We start from the raw sequence: 20489 nt of genomic DNA on the forward strand, positions 1-20489 counted from the left end.
ACGCCATGGAGATTGACCAGTTGAACACGATCGGCCGGTTGGTGACCACTGATGTAAAGTGTGTATAAATGCCTTGATGATTTGAATTTGCAAGCATTTGGGCGGAAGTGCATTAATGTTTCAGCAGTTCCAGCAGCTACATCTTTATTACAAAAAAACTATATCCAAACACTCTAGAAATTACTGTATGGTGAGGGTACAGTGTTGTTCCCTGGGGTACAAAATGGTCAAAGGTACACATAAGGTACTTTCAGAGGCACACTTAGAACTCACATGTTGCTTGTCGGTTTCTTTCAAGGTATATGTACAGATAATCAAGTATAGTGGTAAATTGGTTTGGTATTGGTTTCGGTAGAATACAAAAAGGCTACTTTGCGCACACGCTACAGCTTTTGGGACTTCATCGGTAATAATTTGGCTGCCCTAAATTATTTTTACCAGCAGGTGCCACTAGTGTAGACTGTGTTGATTAAAGCCTAGAGTAATTAACCTATATTTGACACAATTGCTTAATTTCCCCATCACTGCTATTTTAAGCATCCTTTGTGGTGAGCACACGTGGGACCCAGACTCAAGTGGCCTCAACCGCTTGGTTGGCATCAAACTGACCTTCCTGCCACACCATCAGGTCAGTGAGCATGACAGAGATCAGCCACAGTAAGTTACTGTGCATTTGACAATAACTGCTTGCAGCAAGCTGACAGTTATGGATGTTACATTTGATACTGGAGCTCCAAGGTGTCGAATCTCTAAGCAGCTAACTTCAAAGCAATGATGAGTGTATCACTTTATCAGAAGTATGTCATCAATGTTGTCTGAAGCTTCATTTGATCATGTGCCTTTTCAAACTGTGTGTTGCAAAATGCGAGATCCCACTGATTATGCAGTGGCTCCCGTGCTTTCTTCGATTCTAAGCAGCTTTCAAACACTGACCTTTACTGAACACCGTACTTAGTTAGGCCGGTAGCTTAGAGCAGGGAACATAAGGAGGTGAAGGTATGAGGTTCAATCCCATTGAAGACATTATTTTGTGAAACCACACTTTCTGCACTGTTGTTCAAATCATTTGTTGTATTTAGTATAGTATACGATTCTGTCTTAAGCATCCTAAATAATGCCATGGTGTCACGACTTCTACCGAAGTCGAAGCCTCTCCTTGTTTGGGCGGTGCTCGGCAGTCGACGTCACCAGTCTTCTAGCCATCATTGATCCATTTTTAATTTTCCATTAGTTTTGTCTTGTCTTCCTACACACCTGGTTTCAATCCCATTCATTACCTGTTGTGTATTTAACCCTGTTTCACCTCATGTCTTTGTCAGAGATTGTTTGTTATTCAGTGTTGTGTTGGTGTGTGACGGGTCCTCGTACCCACTTTGTTTATTGTTACATTTAGTGTTTGGAGTATGTTTTTGTTGTTGTTATTAGATAACTCCATTACACTCATTTTGATTATCCTGCGCCTGACTTCCCTGCCACCTATACACATGACTCTGACACATGGATTCAGTTTTTGAAAAATTGTATACTTGAAAGCAAAAATGGGAAGCATGATGTAAACTTAGCATTCCAACTGATTATTTACATCTCATTTAGCAGATGCTCTTATCCATAGCAATTAGTTAAGTGCCTTGCTAAAAGGCACATCAGCAGGTTTGTCAACTATTCAGCTTGGGGATTTGAACCAGTAACCTTTCAGTTACTGGCCCAATGCTCACAACTTCTAGGCTACCTGCCACCCTAGGCTAACAAAGGTAATGACTTACTGCTGTGCCACAAAGTTGTGATGGAAACAGTGGAGATATTTATTGCTGACCAGCAGATGTCACTAATGTGCATTGTGAACAGATAATAAAGCTATGCATAATTAACTGTGTTTCAGCACAACTTGGTGACAGCGCAAAATCTTTCAGAATGCCTTGGTTTCCCATCGCTACTGACAGTAAATTAGAAAAAATGTAACATGAACTTTCCAGTGACTTACCACAGGAACTTCTTAACAGTGCTGCGCTTGCTTCTCACAAGCTCTTACAAAGATTATAGAATTGTGAGTGCACAAATGATGTGCTCAACAATCATCAACATGGTACAACACTTCTACTAATGGTTGGCACAAATACAACATATTTCAGGCCATGCCCCCAAATATGCGAATGAGCCTCCGAGAGCACATTGCTCCCACCTACATTTCAAAGTGCAGTGAATGTAACAACAAATCCTTTAACAACAATAACCTTAATTCAACAGTCAAAATTCTGTATTTTCACTGCAATTCAGTAGCTGGACAGTGTGTACTATAAGCAGATCTGAAGTATCGTATAACATTAGAACCTGTCATTGGTTCTGCCTGGAACCAGAGAGGTCTTCATGAAAGGGTTCCATTTGGGGGCCATAAGCAGAGAGAAAAATGTTTAGTTTTAGAATGAATTTCCTGCAATTCTACACATTTTGACATGGGCCATAGATAAAATGTTGCGATTTTAAAGCAAGTTTTCTGCAATTCTATACATTTTTCCATGGGGCAGAGAGAAGATTCAGCAATTTTATAACATATTACATGCAAGTCTACACATTTTGCCATAGGGTGGAGCGAAATATTTACAGTTTTTAAGCAAATTTCCTTATATTCTACACAATTTTCCCTGAATTCTGCCATGTTAATATGATATCTAAGTAGAGTGAAAACAAAATCAATGGGGGTCCCCCGGTTGGTAATTTATTTAGCCAATGTCGGCTGACTGAGTGATTGTCAGTGACTAACATAAAAAGGGAAACTGCTGATGCTCAACCAAAATTCGAAATTGCACCTTGTGTATTATATTATTCTAACTCTCAAAAGTAAGTTTCTAAATATAATTTTTGGGAAATTGATCTGCACAGGCCGACAGTTGCCCAACTCTGCCCTACCGGGACAATCAAAGGGTTCTACGACAGGATTCTATGTCGAACCCAAAAGGGTTCCCCTACAGGGATAATTCAATTTTTTAGGCACGTCAGTAAAGAACAAATTCTTATTTACAATGACAGCCTAGGAACAGTGGGTTAACTGCCTTGTTCATGGGCAGAACGACAGATTTTTACCTTGTCAGCTCAGGGATTAGAACTAAGAACAGATATACAGTTGAAGTCGGAAGTTTACATACACCTTAGCCAACTACATTTCAACTCAGTTTTTCACAATTCCTGACATTTGATCCTAGTAAAAATTCTCTGTCTTAGGTCAGTTAGGATTATCACTTTATTTTAAGAATGTGAAATGTCCGAAAAACAGTAGAAAGAGTGATTTATTTCAGCTTTTATTTCTATCATCACATTCCCAGTAGGTCAGAAATTTACATACACTCAATTAGTATTTGGGAGCATTGCCTTTAAAATGTTTAACTTGGGTCAAACGTTTCGAGTACCCTCCCACAAGCTTCCCACAATAAGTTGGGTGAATTTTGACCCATTCCTCCTGACAGAGCTGGTGTAACTGAGTCAAATTTGTAGGCCTCCTTGCTCACACATGCTTTTTCAGTTCTGCCAACAAATTCTCTATAGGAAGGTCAAGGCTTTGTGATGCCCACTCCAATATCTTGACTTTGTTATCCTTAAGCCATTTTCCACAACTTTGGAAGTATGCTTTGGGTCATTGTTCACTTGGAAGACCCACATGCGACCAAGCTTTAACTTCCTGATTGATGTCTTGAGATGTTGCTTCAATATATCCACATAATTCTTCTTCTCATGATGCCATCTATTTTGTGAAGTGCACGAGGCCCTCCTGCAGCAAAGCACCCCCACAACATGATGCTGCCACCCGCGTGCTTCACGGATCGGATGGTGTTCTTCAGCTTGCAAGCCTCCCTCTTTTTTCCTCCAAACATAACAATGGTCATTATGGCCAAACAGTTCTATTTTTGTTTCATCAGACCAGAGGACATTTCTCCAAAAAGTAAAATCCTTGTCCCCATGTGCAGTTGCAAACCACAGTCTGGCTTTTTTATGGCAGTTTTGGAGCCGGTGTTTATACTTGCGTACTATTGTTTGTAAAGATGAACGTGGTACCTTCAGGCCTTTTGAAATTGGTCCCAAGGATGAACCAGAGGTTTGGAGGTCTACAATTTTTCTGAGGTCTTGGCTGATTTCTTTTGATTTTCCCATGATGTCAAGCAAAGAGGCACTGAGTTTGAAGGTAGTCCTTGAAATACATCCGCAGGTACACCTTCAACTGACTCAAATTATGTCAATTAGCCGATCAAACGCTTCTGAAGCCATGACATAATTTTATGGAATTTTCCAACCTGTTTAAAGGCACAGTCAACTCAGTGTATGTAATCGTCTGACCCACTGGAATTGTGATACAGTGAGTTATATGTGAAATAATCTGTCTAAACAATTGTTGGAAAATTTACTTGTGTCATACACAAAGTAGATGTCTTAGCCAACTTGCCAAAACTATAGTTTGTTAACGAGTTTTAATGACTCCAACCTAGTGTATGTAATCTTCTGACTTCAACTGTAGCTCTTGGTTCACTCCAGATTTGACTGCCCTTGACTAACACAAAACTATCCTTTGGCGTACTGCATTAGCGTTGAATAGCCCCTGCGATATGCAACTTTTCAAGGAAGTTAGGAACCAATATACACAGGCAGTTAGGAAAGCAAAGGTTAGCTTTTTCAAACAGAAATTTGCATCCTGTAGCACAAACTACAAAAAGTTCTGGGACACTGTTTAGTACATGGAGAATAAGAGCACCTCCTCCCAGCTGCCCACTGCACTGGAAACACTGTCACCACTGATAAATCTACGATAATCAAGAATTTCAATAAGCATTTTTCTATGGCTGGCCATGCTTTCCACCTGGCTACCCCTACCTCGGTCAACAGCTCTGCACCCCCCACAGCAACTTGCCCAAGCCTGCCCATTTCTCCTTCACCCAAATCCAGATAGCTGATGTTCTGAAAGAGCTGCAAAATCTAGACCACTACAAATAAGCTGGGATAGACAATCTGGACCCTCTCTTTCTAAAATTATCCACCGCAATTGTTGCAACTCCTATTATTGGCCTTTTCAACTCCTTCGTATCGACTGAGATCCCTAAAGATTGGAAAGGGGCTGTGGTCATCCCCCTCTTCAAAGGGGGAGACACTCTAGACCCAAACTGTTACAGACCTGTATCTATCCTACCCTGCTTTTCTACAGTCTTCGAAAGCCAAGTTAACAAACAGATCACCGACCGTTTCGAATCCCACTGTACCTTCTCCGCTATGCAATCTGGTTTCCGAGCTGGTCATGGGTGCACCTCAGCCATCTGTGCGGCCAAGGCTTTCGACTCTGTCGATCACCGTATTCTTATTGGCCGACTCAACAGACTTGGTTTCTCAAATGACTGCCTCGCCTGGTTCACCAACTACTTCTCAGATAGAATTCAGTGTGTCAAATCGGAGGGCCTGTTGTCCAGACCTCTGGCAAACTCTATGGGGGTGCCACAGGGTTCAATTCTCGGGCCGACTCTTTTCTCTGTATAGATCAATGATGTCACTCTTGCTGCTGGTGATTCTCTGATCCACCTCTACGCAGGCGACACCATTCTGTATACTTCCGGCCCTTCTTTGGACACTGTGTTAACTAACCTTCAGACGAGCTTCAATGCCGTACAACAGTCCTTCCATTGCCTCCAACTGCTCTTAAATGCAAGTAAAACTAAATGCATGCTCTTCAACTCACCCATCTAGCATCACTACTCTGGATGGTTCTGACTTAGAATATGTGGACAACTACAAATACCTAGGTGTCTGGTTAGACTGTAAACTCTCCTTCCAGACTCACATTAACCATCTCCAACCCAAAATTAAATCTAGAACTGACTTCCTATTTCACAAGAAAGCATCCTTCACTCATGCTGCCAACGGTACCCTCGTAAAACTGACTATCCTACCGATCCTTGACTTTGGCGATGTCATTTACAAAATAGCCTCCAACACTCTACTCAGCAAATTGGATGTAGTCTATCACAGTGCCATCCGTTTTGTCACAAAAGCCCCATATAATACCCACCACTGCGACCTGTACGCTCTCGTTGGCTGGCCCTCGCTTCATATTCGTCACCAAACCCACTGGCTCCAAGTCATTTATAAGTCTTTGCTAAGTAAAACCCCGCCTTATCTCCGCTCACTGGTCACCATAGCAGCACCCACCCATAGCACGCACTCCAACAGGTATATTTCACTGGTCATCCCCAAAGCCAACTCTTTCTTTGGCCGCCTTTCCTTCCAGTTCTCTTCTGCCAATGACTGGAACAAATTGCAAAAATCACTGAAGCTGGAATCTTATATCTCCCTCACTAACTTTAAGCATCAGCTGTCAGAGCAGCTTACCGACCATTGCACCTGTACACAGCCCATCTGTAAATAGCTGTTAAGAGAATTTCCAATCCCAATGTTAATAACAATCAATCATTAGCTCTGACCAATTCCCGAGGTTTGTAAGACCATGGGGATAATAATAATTAGTCAAAGACTCAGCTTATACAAAAGGTTAGTACAGTTTATTCAGAGAACGTTTTAAAATCAAGAATACAAAACAATTCATTTTATACTGACTTCTCACACCCATGCATACACACAAACATACGCACACACATACATACGCATACACATAAACATACGCACACACATGTCCTGCTCTGCACACACACTCCTTCTCACTTCCCAGCCGACAGAGATAGTGACTTTGTCCTTGAGACGTACTCCCCATTCTCTCCCAAATCTCTAGTCAGGTCGGCATCAAGCTCAGACAGTCTGTGTTTAAAATACCATAAAGGCATATTGTTTTACCCTAATTCTGACTAGGACTACACATTTATTGATTATGATTTGATACATTCTAAACAATTCCAAACAATTATATGTTTCAGGGCGGAATATTCGAATCATTCAATTAACAGACAATCCTCACCTATCAATAGCCCACCCAACTACCTCATCCCCATATTGATATTTATTTTTTGGTCCTTTGCACCTCAGTATCTCTACTCGCACGTTCATCTTCTGCACATCTATCACTCCAGTGTTTAATTGCTAAATTGTATTTATTTGGCCTATTTATTGCCATACATTTGCACACACTGTATATAGACTTCTCTATTGTGTTAGTGACTGTACGTTTGTTTATCCCATGTGTAACTCTGTGTTGTTTGTGTCGCACTGCTTTGCTTCATCTTGGTCAGGTCGCAGTTGTAAATAAGAACTTGTTCTCAACTGGCCTTCCTGGTTAAATAAAGGTTAAATAAAATAAAAAGAGATTCAATCTAGCAAACATTCAGTTATTGGCCCAATGCTCTAACCACTAGGCTACCTGCCGCCCCAGGTAGCCTAGACAAAATGAAGAACACAGATGGTGTTCTGTAATGGAAGCCTCGCCAACATAATCCAGGTAGAATCAGGAATTCCCCAGGGCAGCTGTCTAGGCCCCTTACTTCTTTCAATTTATTCTAATGACATGAAACTGGAAGCCATATATCCTGAGGCTGCACAGTGGTCCAGTGGAAAAACACTGGACCATTGTTACTCTAACTTCCGGGATGCATAGAAGGCCCTCCCTCGCCCTCCTTTTGGCAAATCTGACCACGACTCCATTTTGCTCCTCTCTTCCTATAGGCAGAAATTCAAACAGGAAATACCCACGCTAAGGACTATTCAACATTGGTCTGACCAATCAGAATCCACGCTTCAAGATGTTTATGATTGTGTAGCTTCTGAGAATAATATGGAGGTGTTCAAATCAAATCAAACTTTATTTGTCACTTCCCCCGAATACAAGTGTAGACCTTACCGTGAAATGCTTACTTACAAGCCATTAATCAACAGTGCAGTTCAAGAAGACTTAAGAAAATATTTACAAAATAAAATAAAGTAAAAAATTATAAAAAGTAACACAATAAAATAACAATAACGAGGTTATATACAGGGGGTACAGGTACAGAGTCAGGGTATAGGTTATTTGAGGTAATTTACATATGTAGGTAGTGTCTATGCATAGATAATAAACAGCGAGTAGCAGCAGTGTACAAACAAATGGAAGGGGGAGGTCAATGTAAATAGTCCGGTGGCCATTTGATTAATTGTTCAGCAGTCTTATAACTTGGTGGTAGAAGCTGTTAAGGAGCCTTTTGGTCCTAGACTTGGCGCTCCGGTACTGAGTTTATCAAGAAGTGTATAGGAGATTTTGTACCCACTGTGATTATTAAAACCTAGCCAGAAGCCGTGGATAGATGGCAGCATTTGCGCAAAACTGAAGGCACGAACACCGCATTTAACCATGGTAAGGTGGCAGAATACAAACAGAGTAGTCAATCCCTCCGCAAGGCAATCAAACAGGCATATGTCAGTATCAAGGCAAAGTGGAGTCCCAATTCAAAGGCTCAAACACGACAATCACGGAATACAAAAGGAAAACCAACCACGTCGCGGACACCAGACAAGCTAAACATGTTCTTTGCCCGCTTTGAGGATAACACAGTGCCACCGACGTAGCCAGCTACGAAGGACTGTGGGCTCTCTTTCTCTGTGGCCGACATGAGTTAGACATTTAAACGTGTTAACCCTTGCAATGCTGCCGGCTAAGACGGCATCCCTAGTTGCGTCCTCAGAGCATGCACAGACCAGCTGACTGGTGTGTTTACGGACATATTAAATCTCTCCATATCCCAGTCTGCTGTCTCTACATACTTTAATATGGCCACCACTGTTCCTGTAACCAAGAAGGCAAAGGTAACTTAACTAAATGACTATCGCCCCATAGCACTCACTTCTGTCATCCTGAAGTGCTTTGAGAGACTAGTCAAGGATCATATCACCTCCACCTTACCTGTCACCCTAGACACACTTCAATTTGCTTACCACCCCAATAGGTCCACAGATGATGCAATCGCCATCACACTGCAAACTGCCCTATCCCACCTGGACAAGAGGAATACTTATGTAAGAATGCTGTTCATTGACTATAGCTCAGAATTCATCACCATAGTACCCTCCAAACGAATCATTAAGCTCAAGGCCCTGGGTCTGAACCCCGCCCTGTGCAACTGGGTCCTGGACTTCTTGACAGGCCACCCCAGGTGGTGAAGGTAGGAAGCAACATCTCCACTTCGCTGATCAGCAACACTGGGGCCCCATAAGGGTGCCTGCTCAGCCCCTCCTGTACTCCCTGTTCACCCATGACTGCTTGGCCATGCCTCCAACTCAATCATCAAGTTTTCAGACGACACAACAGTTCAGTAGTAGGCTTGATTACCAACAACGACAAGACAGGGAGGAGGTGAGAGCTCTGGGCGTATGGTATCAGGAAAATAACCTCTCACTCAACATCAACAAAACAAAGGAGATGATTGTAGACTTCAGGAAACAACAGAGGGGGCACCCCCCTATCTACATCGACGGGACAGCAACGGAGAAGGTGGAAAGTTTTAAGTTACTTGGTGTACAAATCACTGACAAACTGAAATGGTCCACCCACACAGACAATGTGGTGAAGAAGGCACAACAGCACTTTTTCAACCTCAGGAGGCTGAAGAAATTTGGCTTGTCACCTAAAACCCTCACAAACTTTTACAGATGCACAATTGAGAGCATCCTGTCTGGCTGTATCAACACCTGGTACGGCAACTGCACCGTGCACAACCGCAGGGCTCTCTAGAGGGTGGTGAGGTCTGCACAACGCATCACCGGGGCAAACTACCTGCACTCCAGGACATCTACAGCACCTCATGTCACAGGAAGGCCAAAAGTATCATCATGGACAACAACCATGCAAGCCACTGCCTGTTCACCCCGCTATCATCCAGAAGGCGAGGTCAGTACAGGTGCATCAAAGCGGGGACCGAGAGACTGAAAAACAGCTTCTATCTCAAGGCCATCAGACTGTTAAACAGCCATCACTAACACAGAGAGGCTGCTGTCTACATACAGGCTTGAAATCATTGGCCACTTTAATAAATGGAACACAAGTTACATTAATAATGTCACTTTAATAATGTTTATATATCTTGCATTACTCATCTCATATGTTAATACTGTATTCTATTCTATATATTGCATCTTAGCCTATGCCACTCTGACATTGCTCAACTAAATATTTATATATTCGTATTCCTTTACTTAGATTTGTGTGTACTAGGTAGTTGTTGTGGAATTGTTAGATTACTTGTTAGATATTGCTGCACTGTCGGAACTAGAAGCACAAGCATTTCGCTACACTCGCAATGACATCTGTTAAACACGCGTACAGTGCCTTGCGAAAGTATTCGGCCCCCTTGAACTTTGCGACCTTTTGCCACATTTCAGGCTTCAAACATAAAGATATAAAACTGAATTTTTTTGTGAAGAATCAACAACAAGTGGGACACAATCATGAAGTGGAACAACATTTATTGGATATTTCAAACTTTTTTAACAAATCAAAAACTGAAAAATTGGGCGTGCAAAATTATTCAGCCCCCTTAAGTTAATACTTTGTAGCGTCACCTTTTGCTGCGATTACAGCTGTAAGTCGCTTGGGGTATGTCAAACATAAAGATATAAAACTGTATTTTTTTTGTGAAGAATCAACAACAAGTGGGACACAATCATGAAGCCTGAAATGTGGCAAAAGGTCGCAAAGTTCAAGGGGGCCGAATACTTTCGCAAGGCACTGTATGTGACCAATAAAATTGGATTTGATTTGATGCCGCTGGCCTGAGTAAAGCCACATGTTTTCACTGCAACACTTAACAAAGAACTGTAGTTAGATTTAGAATGGGTGGCAAGGAATAAGTTAGTCCTAAATATTTCAAAAACTTATATAAGCATCTTATTTCGGACAAATCATTCACTAACTCCTAAACCTCAAATAAATCTTGTAATAAATCATGTGGAAATTGAGCAAGTTCAGGTGACTAAACTGCTTGGAGTAAACCTGGATTGTAAAATGTCACGGTCAAAACATCTGGATACAACAGTAGCTAAAACCTCAACACCTAATCTACTCACACGTGCAAACACTCACATTCAGACTCATACATACACGCTCTCTCTCTCTCCCCTTCTCTTCGTTGGCCTCTAATTTAAAAAAAAAAAAATGTCTGAGAAAATGACAGTTTTCGTGGTATTGCTTTGTGCACTGACTGTACTGAACTCTGGAGAAAACAAACATTGTCGCTGGGTGAGTACATTTGACAATGTGCTCTCCCGTCCATTGGACATATGTCTGCAGGAACTCACTCTTTTTCACTCGGTCCACTCGTCCAAGTGCCAATGTATTTGTGGCATGATGTGAACAGTACGAATTTGTGTCACTACCAAAGTCTAATGGTTTTAAATGACTGTTTTGTATTGTCTGGAAACTCACTTGTAGAATTCACTTGCAGTAGGTTTCTTAAAAAAGAGAAGCTGTGCAAGGTTATTAAACAGAGGTGCCTAGTTATTCTTCTTTTGTTGATATCAGGTAACGTGCAACCTAACCCTGGCCCTGATATGCAATGTCTCCAAACCCCCTCTGATTTAAATCAAGATCGGGTTTTGGGATTTTTCATTTAAATGTACGCAGCCTGTTGTCAAAAATTGATGGGGTTAGGATTTGGGCTAAATCAACTGATGCTGATGTAATTGTGTTTTCTGAAACCTGGCTCAGCAAGTCTGTTTTAGATAAGGATATTTGTATAAGTGGTTACAATGTTTATCACACTGATCGGGTTAAGAAAGGTGGGGGTGTGGCTATATATGTAAAATCTAAATTCCATGTTGGTGTGGCAAAGTCTGAAACTATTTGTAAACAATTGGAATTTCTTGCATTGAATGTTGAGGTGTCAAAGGGCCTCTCTATAACTGTGATTGGCTGTTATAGACCCCCCACTGCTCTCTATAACTGTGATTGGCTGTTATAGACCCCCTCTGCTCTCTATAACTGTGATTGGCTGTTATAGACCCCCCTCTGCTCTCTATAACTGTGATTGGCTGTTATAGACCCCCCTCTGCTCTCTATAACTGTGATTGGCTGTTATAGACCCCCCTCTGCTCTCAGTGATGCATTTTCTTCTTTCACGCACCTTATGTGTAAACTTCTTTACAGTGAAATGATCTGCATTGGTGATCTTAACTGGTGTTGGTTAAAGCCGGTCTGATGATTTACAAATGTTTTGTAATTATATGAATCTTACCCAGTTGATTAACTCACCCACTCGCCCAAATCTTAAATGTCCAGATAAATCGACCCTGATTGATTTGATATTGACAAATGTTCCACGTAAATATTCTGTGGTTGGAGTTTTTTGTAATGATTTAAGGGACCATTGTGCTGTTGTTGCTGTTAGAAATACTAAGGTTCCTAAGACAAACCCATGTTTTATTCGTAAGTGAAATTTGAAGTGTTTTAATGAGCAGGCTTTCTTTCATGATTTGTTTTATTTTGACTGGAGCAAGATTGAGCTTATGTCTGTTAAATTGTCAGTCTTTAATGGTGTGCCCCAAGGCTCTGTACTTGGTCCTCTATTATTCACTATTTATATAAATTATTTAGACAAAAATGTCCAAAATGCACAACTTCATTTTTATGCTGATGATACTGTTATTTACTGTTGTGCCTCGTCTCTTACAAAAGCTTTCCAGAACATGCAAACTGCTTTTTATACTGTTCAACATACCTTGTGTCAATTACAACTTATCCTCAATACTGACAATACTAAACTAATGGTGTTTTCTAATGCAAGAAATAGACCTCTATACCTATACCTATACCTCACCTATTACTACCTGTCAGGGCAAGGAGATTGAGGTTTTAACCTCATATAAATATCTTGGAATTTTAATTGATGACGGCCTCTCTTTTAAATTGCATATTCAACAACTTACAAAAGAATTGAAGCTGAAATTGGGATATTATTTTAGGAATAAGGTCTTTTTCTTTTGAAGCCAGAAGGAGGCTAGTATCATCTACATTTATGCCTTTACTAGACTATGGGGATATTTTATATATGAATGCTTCCGCTCAGTGTTTGATATCAAATGACACTCTTTACCATGGCACTTTGAGATTTATTTTAAACGGCAAAACCCTTATGCACCACTGCACTTTGTATACCAGGGTTGGCTGGCCTTCTCTAGTTACTCATAGGCTCAGTCACTGGTATACTTTTATTTACAAAGCCATTTTGGGTTTACAACCTTTTTATTTGTGCATTTTTATTGTTCAGAAATGTGGTGGGTACTCTCTTCGTTCGCTGGACTTTATCCTGCTAACTGTTCCAAATGTCCGAACTGAATTTGGTAAAAGGGCTTTTATGTACTCTGCGCCATCGTCTTGGAACACCTTACAAAATACTTTTAAACTGGAAGAACTTGTCCCGATTGGTGTTTTTAAATCACTGATGAAGGATTTTGAGGCTGATTCCCTGACCTGTCAATGTTTTCAATTTGCTGTTTTATACTCTTGTGAATTCAATGGTTTTTCATGTTGTCTGTCTGTATTTGTTTTTGTAATGACTTGGTGCTGCTTATCTTGGCCAGGGTGCTCTTGAAAAATATATTTTAATCTCAATGAGCCCTTCCTGGTTAATTAAAGGTTAAATTAATGAATTAAATAAATAAAATGATGGGGAGAAGTCTGTCCATAATAAAGCACTGTCCATAACACAACACTATCAACAAGGCAAGTCCTACAGGTTCTGGTTTTGTCGTACCTGGACTACTGTTCAGTCGGGTGGTCAGGTGGCACAAAGTAGAGCTCAAGAAATTACAATTGGCTCAGAAGAGGGCAGCACGGCTGGCCCTTAAATGTACAAGGAGAGCTAACATTAATATTTAAATCTCTCATGGCTCAAAGTGGAGGAGAGATTTACTTCATCACTACTTGTTTTTGTAAGAAGTGCTGACATGCTGAATGCACCGAGGTGTCTGTTTAAACTACCAGCAAACAGCTTAGACACCCATGCATACCACACATAAGAAATGCCACCAAAAGTCTCTTCACAATCAGCAAGTCAAGAACAGGCTATGGAGGTGCACAGTACCACATAGAGCCATGGCTACATGGAACTCTATTCCACACCGGGTGACTGATGCAAACAGTAGAATCAGATTTAAAAAACAGATAAAGATACACCTTAAGAACAGCAAGGACTGTGAAGAGACGCACACAGACACAGACACAGACACAGACATACATTTAAGTGATAAAGCCCGAGAAGACGGTGTTTGGAGGATATATTGGTACAGGTGTTGTTAGGCCCGAGACAAGGTTGTCAAACCATGCAAATACATCCTCCAAACACTGGCATCGATGGCATTATCACATTATCACCTGCATTTGCATTTGTTTATTAAGCTGTTTTCTAGTGACATTTATTAGGATACAGTGGGGCAAAAAGTATTTAGTCAGCCACTAATTGTGCAAGTTCTCCCACTTAAAAAGATGAGAGAGGCCTGTAATTTTCATCATAGGTACACTTCATCTATGACAGACAAAATGAGAGAAAAAAATCCAGAAAATCACATTGTAGGATTTTTAATTAATTTATTTGCAAATTATGGTGGAAAATAAGTATTTGGTCAATACCAAAAGTTTATCTCAATACTTTGTTATATACACTTTGTTGGCAATGACAGAGGTCAAACGTTTTCTGTAAGTCTTCACAAGGTATTTTGGCCCATTCCTCCATGCAGATCTCCTCTAGAGCAGTGATGTTTTGGGGCTGTTGCTGGGCAACACGGACTTTCAACTCCCCCCAAAGATTTTCTATGGGGTTGAGATCTGGAGACTGTCGAGGCCACTGCAGGACTTTGAAATGCTTCTTACGAAGCCACTCCTTCGTTGCCCGGGCAGTGTGTTTGGGATCATTGTCATGCTGAAAGACTCAGCCACGTTTCATCTTCAATGCCCTTGCTGATGGAAGGAGGTTTTCACTCAAAATCTCACGATACATGGCCCCATTCATTCTTTCCTTTACACGGATCAGTCGTCCTGGTCCCTTTGCAGAAAAACAGCCCCATAGCATGATGTTTCCACCCCTATGCTTCACAGTAGGTATGGTGTTCTTTGGATGCAACTCAGCATTCTTTGTCCTCAAACACGACGAGTTGAGTTTTTACCAAAAACTTCTATTTTGGTTTCATCTGACTATATGACATTCTCCCAATCTTCTTCTGGGTCATCCAAATGCTCTCTAGCAAACTTCAGACGGGCCTGGACATGTACTGGCTTAAGCATGGGGACACGTCTGGCACTGCAGGATTTGAGTCCCTGGCGGCGTAGTGTGTTACTGATGGTAGGCTTTGTTACTTTGGTCCTAGATCTCTGCAGGTCATTCACTAGGTCCCCCTGTGTGGTTCTGGGATTTTTGCTCACCGTTCTTGTGATCATTTTGACCCCATGGGGTGAGATCTTGTGTGGAGCCCCAGATCGAGGGAGATTATCAGGGATCTTGTATGTCTTCCATTTCCTAATATGTCTTTTATACTGATAACAAGTTCAAACAGGTGCCATTAATACAGGTAACGAGTACAGGGGAGCCTCTTAAAGAAGAAGTTACAGGTCTGTGAGAGCCAGAAATCTTGCTTGTTTGTAGGTGACCAAATACTTATTACTTATTTTCCACCATAATTTGCAAATAAATTCATTAAAAATCCTACAATGTGATTTTCTGGATTTGTTTTTCTCATTTTGTCTGACATAGTTGAAGTGTACCTATGATGAAAATTACAGGCCTCTCTCATCTTTTTAAGTGGAGAACTTGCACAATTGGTGGCTGACTAAATACTTTTTTTCCCCACTGAATATCCATAACAATCAGCTATTGAGGCGCGACAATGTTGTTCAGAGGAGGTAGCCAACAACACAGCTAACACATTCACTTCAAACTGAAGCTGGAAATACTGCAAACTAGCTGCACTTTTTACCTCGTTTTACCTTTATTATATTTACATTTCTTTGTATATATCTAGAAAAATGATGCCAGCTGATTCACGATTTTGACTGGCTGAGAAACGCAGCCTGACTGTCTGTCTCATTTCGACTCTTGACACGTTCAGTACTATAGGACAGCTGGAGATCAAATTTTAATATTGAAACAATGTTGCAAATGTCAGAGAGACAGACAGCAAGGTTTATAAAAATCTCTGCTGTCGAAAACTAAATGTGAGATAATGTCTAGATACTTTTTATAATCAAGTTTATAAATTGCCTGGCTGGACTGACGAAACATTGGATTGCGCTCTCAGATGGAACACAGTAAATAGGTATTTTAATGTAATAGATTTAGCCTGAGGTATCTTGTGGAATAGATACAGACTGGAATGCTGTTTAAACCAATCAGAATTCAGGTTTAGAACCACCTGTTGAATAAACACATGATAAGACATGCACTCTACACACATGTACACAATACATGTTGTATTGTAAATATGTGATAGTAGAGTAGTGACCTGAAAGAACACACTAAATGTATTGGGTAAAGTGTTATGAAATGTAATGTCTTGTAATATTTTTTATCGTATATAACTGCCTTAATTTTGCTGGACCCCAGGAAGAGTAATGGGGATCCTTGATAAATACAAATACAAATGTACTGTATATTCCAAATAAGCTAAACAATATAAACAGACTATTTATGTACTGAGAACTTTATTATCATACCGTAAAATTCCCACACATGTCTTTTCCAAACTTGCGCGACTGTGCACAGCCACCTTCCCCTTTTTCACACCATGGGTTAGCATCTTCACTCCATCTATCATCCCCATGACAGACAACACATCAAAGTCTGGCATGCCAAAATTGAAGAAAAATTAAGGCTACAACATAAGCTCACACACAGAGAAAAATAGACACAAACACATATTGAATTTACATAAGGCCTCAGAGACTATCCTAATGTAATGTGTATTAGAGGTAGGTATCAGTACAGTACAGTCGAACTATCATTTTCCATAAAGGTTTGTAGGAAGTAGGTGAATCCAGTGTCTGGCTGCAGGGTGGGACACAGTGAGCATGCTCCCCCTGCATGTTGATGATGGACTTGATGTTCAGCCTGGTCAGATACAAAAAGATCCGTTAGAAACAAAGGTTGGACACACGTGCACACACACACACGCAGGCAGTCATAAACACATACATGACAATTAAGCATGGGAACTGCTCTATGATGCTGTACTTCTTCTGTGAGAGGAGGATCTCGCCATAGCCACAATGTCATCAGTCACCCTGACAACAGTACACAATCACAATGAATATAGAACATTTAATCCTCTATCTTTCTCTCTCTCTCTCTCTCCCCAATCTCCTTCTCTCCTTCTCTCCTTCTCTCCCTCTCTTCCCCACCCCCAGCCCCTCACCAGTGTGAGTAGAGTCCCTGTACAGTTTGTGGGCTGGGCATCCAGCAGGCTGGTCCTTCGTAGCGGCAGTCCAGTCTTCCACAGGCCAGGAGGCAGATGATGGGATGGCTTCACCGGGTTCTCTCTGACCTGGGAGTAGGCTAGCCATAGCACCGGCACCATGGGCATAATGGACGGCATGTACCATAGCGGGGGTAGTTCACAGAGTCGGTTTAACCCACTAGAGTGTAAGCCCTGTCTAAGCCGGGGGAGGCGGGGTTCTACTAAGCTAACATATTAATGTGTAGCCCAAAGCGTTTGGATACTACAGACAGAAGTTGGCAAAAGAGGCTGTACCGACTTCAGACGAGTCCCAAGACACTTGTGGGGGTTGTAGAGAAAAACGGAGAACAACATGGGGTTCCTAAGAGTCTCAATGTTCCACAGAGAGGTTAATAGAGGTGGGCCAACCAGTTTGTACACTTTAGACATGTTTGTGAGAAGACCGCCTTTCAGGATGTCTCATGATCTGACAAACACCGCTCTAGCACTGTCACCTTTCACCACAGATGAAGAAGGGCGATACCGGCGGATGTGGTGGATTGAGATGCAGCCCATACAAACTGTTATCTCTAGCTTAAACAGATTCTGATGGGGATGTTTTTATTATGATATTTAGATTTCCATGGTGTCATGTAAATTGTAGGAGAAGGGTTAAACCATAAAACTAAAGTCAGTTGTTGAACCCTATGGAGAACAAGCTAGAGCCTTTGTCCAGTGGAGCCTGACCTAATGCAGACACCTGAAGTTGTTTGTTTACCTCCAGGGGGACAAGATGGGCAGTGGGAGGGGGAAATGGAATGCAGTCCAGGTACCAGGGGTACAGACTAATGGAAACCATTTGACTGGAGCCTATTTTGTATTGTATTATTAGCTCATTAGTAGTAGTTATCTTGTTATGAGGAACTTATGTGTGTTATTGTAGAGACAAGGGAAAGTACAGAAAGTCACAGGTCGAACACTGAAAATGCTGTATATTAAGATTCTACTAGGCAAAATAGCAACAGTCGGGTCTTGGTTCCTGTTAAGCCAAGTTAGTTTCTGTGACTTGTAGGGCAAGGGGAAGTGGTGGTGGAACTCAACATTGATGTAAGAACAACAGTTGAAGAGGGAGGAAACATCTTGGAAGTGGGCCAGAGAGGCCACCCTCAACAACACTCTAACTGCAGCCTTATTTCACATGCACACACATCCTTGCCCACGGAAGTTCTGGACTCGACAACACCGACAAAGAGGAGCCAACCTCGTTTCTGCCCAGCAAAACATTGTTTTTTTAGGGAGGGAACTCCGCCAAGTGTGGTGGTTATAAATATAAAAAATGTGATTCACATTTGTTTTTAAATATATGTATAAAAAATAAAATAACATATCTCTCTCGCTCTCACTCTCTGACTTGTATGTTATGCTATGCAGCTGAGCATCCAGTTGGGTGCAATAAATCTGGTTTGAGCTATTATCAGTGTCCGTCCTGTCTGTACCTTGAGTGAGACCTAACAGGGCTTAGCTCAGCCTCATGGGGAGATGTAAAGTCAATATGCCCGCCTCAACAACAACAACTTGGTTCATCTGGAAGTCTGCTACATCTGCAGGTGGTTAGGTCAGAAGTGACTGACAGAGCCTCTGTAGGATTTACAGCCCAGAACGGCCACCTGGCGAACTTCCCCTACTGCACCTGTGTGAGACTGTGTGGTAATGAAGAGTCCAGTTGCTTATACAATTGGAAAAATAAAGAAAATAGAGTCAGTAAATGTTGCGGATAGCTAAAGAAACATACTGTTTAACAGTATTATAAACCTTCTAATGACTAGACCAAGCAGCCTCCAGCCTCAAACCACGACAGTCCATTGCTTGAAGTGCAAGTATTTGATAGATCAAATTGGATGATAATAACATATTAGTGAGGCACCATGCAAATGTACTTGCATTAAAGTTCCATCAATACATTCTCATTATCAACTGTGATTTAATTGACTGATCTTAATAATCTCTATAGGATTGTTGATTCATTTCAAACAATACCCTCCTCTGTATCTTGTCTTCCCTTTTTGGGGACATCTCTGAGAGATGTCTCTCTCTCTCGCTCTCTCTCTCTCACACACACAAAACGTATCTCAGCCATCTGGACATGTTTTGATGATGTCTTTAAGTGTTACTGTGAGTGTGATATTGCAACCTACATGCACAATTAGAAAGCTGAAGATGTTATTTTTCAAAAGAGTTCCGACTAAATTAGTCATAATATGTAATTATATGTATTGGTCCACCATTGTTGATTTGACATTAGCACAATAAAAGCTATTTACTGTCAAAGTCGACTGTGTTAATCCTCTTCAATTAAAACCTGATGATTATTCTGCTTCTAAATACAGAACATTTGAATGGGTCAGTTCTATCACAGTAAAGACATAAACATGAGCGTATTCCTTTTATTAAGACCACATGCAATGTCAGGCAGTGTCCATGAAAGGTCGGTAGGCCTGTGTACAGTATCTGTTGTAAAAATGGTTTTCCAAACATAGCCTAAGAGCAGCATAAAGCTGAGATTAGGGCCACACACACACATACGACGTATCTGTCTCAGCCATCTGGACATGTTTTTTATTCTGTCTTGCTGTGAGTGTGATATTGCAACATACGTGCACAATTAGAAAGCTGAAGATGTTATTGTTCCAAAGCAGGTATTCCCAAACTGGCATTCCCCAGGGTACGCGCAATGCCATTGGGGGTACGCCAAATAAAAATGTGATTCACATTTTTTTTTAAACAAAAAAAAAACATGTTTTTTTCTTCTTCACATTTTCAAACAGTACATTTATATTTTCCAACGGGGCTATACATTTGGATGAGGTTTTTCTATCACGAGTAGCCTCATTTCACTGCCAAAAATAAAATTAAACCATCTAGTGTTCAGTGAAATAAGAACACAATGTTAAATACAGGGAGCCTAGTCAAATAATTAACATCCAATCACATAAACTGTTACTCTCTCACAGGAAACCTTCACTCTTGTGCAGACATTTGTAAGTACACTGTATGGTTAGGGTTAATGTACACACACACACGCATGCACGCACGCACGCACGCACGCACGCACGCACGCACGCACACAC

Source organism: Oncorhynchus masou, chromosome 22 (genome assembly GCF_036934945.1).
Source record: "Oncorhynchus masou masou isolate Uvic2021 chromosome 22, UVic_Omas_1.1, whole genome shotgun sequence".
Taxonomy (NCBI): domain Eukaryota; kingdom Metazoa; phylum Chordata; class Actinopteri; order Salmoniformes; family Salmonidae; genus Oncorhynchus; species Oncorhynchus masou.